Raw genomic sequence first — 5,404 nt, 5'->3', positions numbered from 1 at the left:
TGGGGGAAGGTTGGGATTAGTTTTTCATTTTAGTTTTTTTTAAAATTTTATAATTTCTTTTTAAAAATTATGTTTGGATCACTGTATATTAAAGATCACTGTATGTTTTAAAAGATCATTGCATGTTTGTTTTTAATAATTTGGATCCTCAATGCCATTTTTTATTTTTATTTTTTTAATATTTTATAATTTCTTTTTAATAATTAGTTTTTTATTTTTATTTTTTAAATAATTTTATAATTATTTTTTAATAATTTGGATCCTCAATGCCATTTTTTATTTTCAAATTTTTTAAATTTATTTTTATTTTTAAATAATTTTTCTAATTATTTTTTAATAATTTGTTTTTTTAAATTTTATAACTTATTTTTAATAATCATTTTTTTATTTTTGTTTTTTAAATAATTTTATAATTATTTTTTAATAATTTGGATCCTCAATGCCAAGTATCACTTTTTAATTGGTTGTTTTTGCCACATCAGCGTATGTGTGCATCACACACTTTAGATTTTAGCTGATTGACAAAAAAAGCCTGATTGGATCAAAATTTGGGTGGGTTAAGGGCCTGATAGGTACAGGCCTTAGTTGAGAGGTCTAAGTGAATTTTTGGGATAAATTTGAGGGTCTGTCGATGACTTTAGCCTTTATTTTTTCTCTCTCCCAAATATTTCATGTTCTTATACATTGCTGATTGTTATTATACATTACAATCTGTGTATATAAAATAACTATTTTAATGTTATTTATGGAAAAAAAATCCGACGCCTTTAATTTGTTACACAATTAATGCCACTTATTGTAATTGGGATTAATGAATTCTTAAAATCAGAAATCAAATTCAAAAAACTTCAAACAACACAAAAATTTCATTGATCAAAATTTCTCTATTTTCTCAAGCAATTAATTTTAATATTCTTGAAGATTTATTTTTTGTCAAAATTTATCAACAATATGAACATCGCAATTCTCTGAACTTCAGAGAATTTAACACCAAAACTTTAGCTTATATTGATAAGTAAAAAGACGTACATGTATATAAATTTGGCTTTATTATACATAACCTCAAATGTATAATTTAGAACATAACTTTAGTTAACCATAACCTTATACATAGCATGCTTATATATAAGGTAAAACGTAATTACAGATAAACATAAACCTATATATAAAAAGTTAACATGGAATGTATAAGGTAAAAAATAGTAGCAGTAAATAATAGTTTTATATATGAAATATATAACATTACGGCAAATCATATAAATTGCATAATACATACAATCTGAAATACCTTGATTTTTTTACCGTAGAAAATTTCCTGAATTCTGATCTCTGGACCCAATATGACTCATGGGTATGAGTCGTATGTTGCAGTACAGATGGTATGGTCCAGCCATATGTTGACCATTTTTGGTTGGTAGGATAAATTTTGGTTACTAGAATGGATATAACTTAGGGGTACGAGTCGTATTGGTGACAGATCATTTGGATCCTTCACATAATCTTAGATTTACTCACTTAGGTTCGATATGAGTACGAGTGGCTCACCATGAGCCGTAAGCTAGGGTACGAGTAGTACCAAAGACTCATATGATGGACAATGTCTAAATCTTTTAGGGGTACGGATGAGGGGTATGACTCGTATGCTTTGGATACAAATTGGTTGAATGAGTGGTATGTTGGACATATTTGATCCAAAGGTTAAGGCTAGGGTACGAGTGAAGAGTATCACTCGTATTGTAATGGTACGACTTGTAAGGGTTAATTAGTGGTATCCCTGTGACGGGATTTTGGTACAACTTAAGTGGGGCTATTCTAGATATTTCCCCACTTATCCTAATAAGGTCCCACAACTTCTAACCTACTTGGAAGATTATTTACCCTATTATTCCATTTATTTATACTTAGAAACTCTTCTAAACACTCTAAAATTCTCTCAAAGGCTTTTGGGCAAGGGAAGCTAGGGTTTTAACTAGAGGATTGATTTGGGGTTTGTCTTGGTGGTTTCTTTCCATCATCATCTTGGTTTAAGGAATATTCTCTCCCCTTTTTGTTAATTTTATCTAAAGGCATGGTTTTTATGAATTTTTCCATGATTTCACTGATTGTATAATTTTAGTTTTCAAATATGATTTGGGGGTTTTGATATTAAATGGTTGGTTATGGTTTTCCATGGTTTTAAGTATCCTTTTATATGCAGTAATGGTGGTTTTGGATAATTGAATTACATGAGAATGTTTCACTGGTAATTGGAATTGATTTTGGTCATATTATGCCCCCAATATGTTTGACAAAATGCTTATAAAGATATGTCTATTGCATTGACTACTTTTAGTGAAACTCTTGCTTATTTTAAAACTTGGTAAATAAATTATGCATGATTTAAATAGTTTGGAAAGGTAAATGGCTAAAGGGTTAAGCTTGACGAGTACATGGTATTCAACAAGTGGTTTGATATGGTAAATAGAAGGAAACTTGAAAGTCCCCTTAAACCTATATATGGTTGGCTATGGATAATACTTGCAAGTAAGGATTGGAATGGTGATACCAATATTTATGTCCTTGGTTAATAAATGAATAATGATTTGGTTATTTAAAAATTAGTTTTAATTGCGCATTAATGGCGGGATGTGTAATAAAGCCATGGAAGGTGGAGGTCCTGGGGGACCAAAATTGGAAACTCATATTTGCCGATATAAGGTTGGTCGTGGTGACTGTGTGCATGATGTCACAATATATTTTGGGGGATGTGCTAGTCATCCCAAAGTTTTCTTCCCTGGTCGCGCGGCTACACACATTGGGGATCTTTCAGCAAGGGGAGCTAAACCTTTATAGCCCATGGGTAGTTTAGAACAACAAAGTCACACATCTCAGGTAAAGGTTTTAAATGCATGCTAAACCCGGTTTCTTTTCCTGGCATGGTTATGTATATATATATAACCATGTATGGTTGTGTGCATATGAATGGTTTTACTTGGTTTAAAATAGCATTATTTTATCCTTATCTTGATATCATGCTAGAGTTCATCCGTTAACTCATCTACTGACAGTTGTATACCCACGCTATGCAGGAACCGACCATTCTACTCCTCCTACATAGTGATTGACTCGGGGATAACATTTGGACTAAAGTGGTGAGCTTCTATCCTTTCGAAAAACTCTATTTCATGTTATGGACACTTTTAGACATTTTGGTTTATTTCTGATATTGGTTTTGGCTATGTTAGGGACATGTCCTAATCGAATTATATTACTCTTTTGGTTAGAGGCTTTGTGGTGCTTCTACCGATTGGAATGGGCGAGATCGGTATTGATGTCGGCCTTGGCATTGAACTTAGGATGCCCATTACGATAAGGCCCCCGATCGGGTCACGTTACAATCCCATTATAGATAAATCTTATATGTATAAGATCAGAATACTTCAAGCCACATACATTACATCCCACTAACAACTCTTATACATAACCCTTGCATGTATAATTACAAAATGGGTCAACTATATAGATTGCGTATTAATATATATGGAGTAGAAATTAGAGCAGACCTCGTAAAGAAAGAGACTTTATCCCTATACATAACATAGCTATGCATAACAATGTTTAAGCTAGCAATAAAATCGAGAAAAAATATAGATTCAAAAGAAGATGACAAAATCTTTGAAAGCCAAGGTCGTGCTAATCCTTCAACTTTTTTCTTACTTGAAGATTTCGCGACTTTACCGCTATACATACTATAGCTATGTATAACAATGCTCTTACTTAAAGAACATCGGAGAATCTCCACACCACCGGTGTGGTTCACCGAGGTCGTGTTCATCCTTCAAAAATGGATAATATCTAAGAACCACCACCACCACCAGCGTGGTTCGCCGATAAAAAAGGATTGGAGGGGGCACCGGCAACGTGGTTCTCCGGCAAATGGATTGGGAAATTATGTTGTCTTTCACTTATTGCGGTATTGAAGAAGAAGATCGTTAATTCAAATCTTGAATAGTGAGATTATGGTTATTTTAAGCACCTTGATTGTAGGCATATATTAAGGAGCATTAGTGATGTACAAAGGTTGTTTTGGTATGTATGAAGATTTTAGAGATAGAAAGTACAAAATTTAAGATATTTGTAAATAGTTTGGGATATTTGTAATTAGTTTGTTATATGGGATATTATGTAATAACAATAACGTAAGATGTATATTTATGTAAATTTTAGTTAATTTATTTGGGCCTAGCAATGACTAAATGTCATTAACAAGCTAAGTTGATACCAACTACTTCTCATGCTGCTTCTAATGTATAAACTACATATTGAAGCTCCGTGCTATATGTTATGTTTTTATCTCAATTTATGTAACACAAATAGAATTTTGATAATTAATCATTAAAATAATTTAAATTTTTAATTATTTTGATTTATAATATTTTTGCAATAATTCAATGACTCCCCACATGAATTTGCAACGTACAGACTCCACCAAAGCTCCTTTATTAGACCATTCCCAACGAAAAAGACTCCAACAAGAATGAGTTTTTGCTAAAACAAGAAAAAGTTACCCAGTGAATGTAAAGAGATATTTTACACTTTTTCTTCTCATTTACCAAGGGAAAGACGCTAAATTAAAGCATTTATATCTCGTCTTCACCTAATTCTCTGAGAACTCCCAAGTAGAAGTAAAGATCAAATGTACGCAACAATAGCTTCATGTTTCAAAAGTATATATTTCAGTTTTTATAATTTGATGATAACTTTTATAATTTTGTTGTTGTAAAGCGAATTTTCCTTTGCACTAGAAGATTACAATTATTCTAACTACATTTTATTCAGATGAAATAAACTCATAAGTGATTAAATGTAACCTTAGTGATACTATAAAATCAGAATTTGCTACTTATTGGGAATGTTAAAAAAAAATATTAGTACATGATTTTTGAATATGCCTATAGTTATCGTTTTTCCTTTGTTGATTTGATTCTTTCAACAGATATCGAGATTCATATTGGAATTTTGAAATAGGTTGCCGAGGAGACTAAGTGGTTAAGAGACCTCTCAGTGAGTATTTTAATTGGCATAAAATCAACATATTTTATATTTGTATATTATGATTGTCAAGAAAAATTGTCATGTCAAAAGTAAATTTGATCGATTCACAAACTAAGACAAACATCAATGAGAGTGGAACTTTTGACAATTTGAGAAGATAAACAATGATGGTAAAACAATCTATGTCATTGGATATAGATAACAACAAGTCATTAGTTGATCAAGTAAGCATTATGAAATTATGTCCCTCCTCTATGTACCAATATCGTACAATGTTGAAGTCAAAGTGAGATTGAGTTATACTCTTAGACATACTTGTATTATTCTATAGAATACACTTGATTATTTGACCGATATGGAGTGGTGTCAC

Source organism: Capsicum annuum, chromosome 9 (genome assembly GCF_002878395.1).
Source record: "Capsicum annuum cultivar UCD-10X-F1 chromosome 9, UCD10Xv1.1, whole genome shotgun sequence".
Lineage (NCBI taxonomy): Eukaryota > Viridiplantae > Streptophyta > Magnoliopsida > Solanales > Solanaceae > Capsicum > Capsicum annuum.
This window is presented reverse-complemented; position numbering follows the sequence as displayed.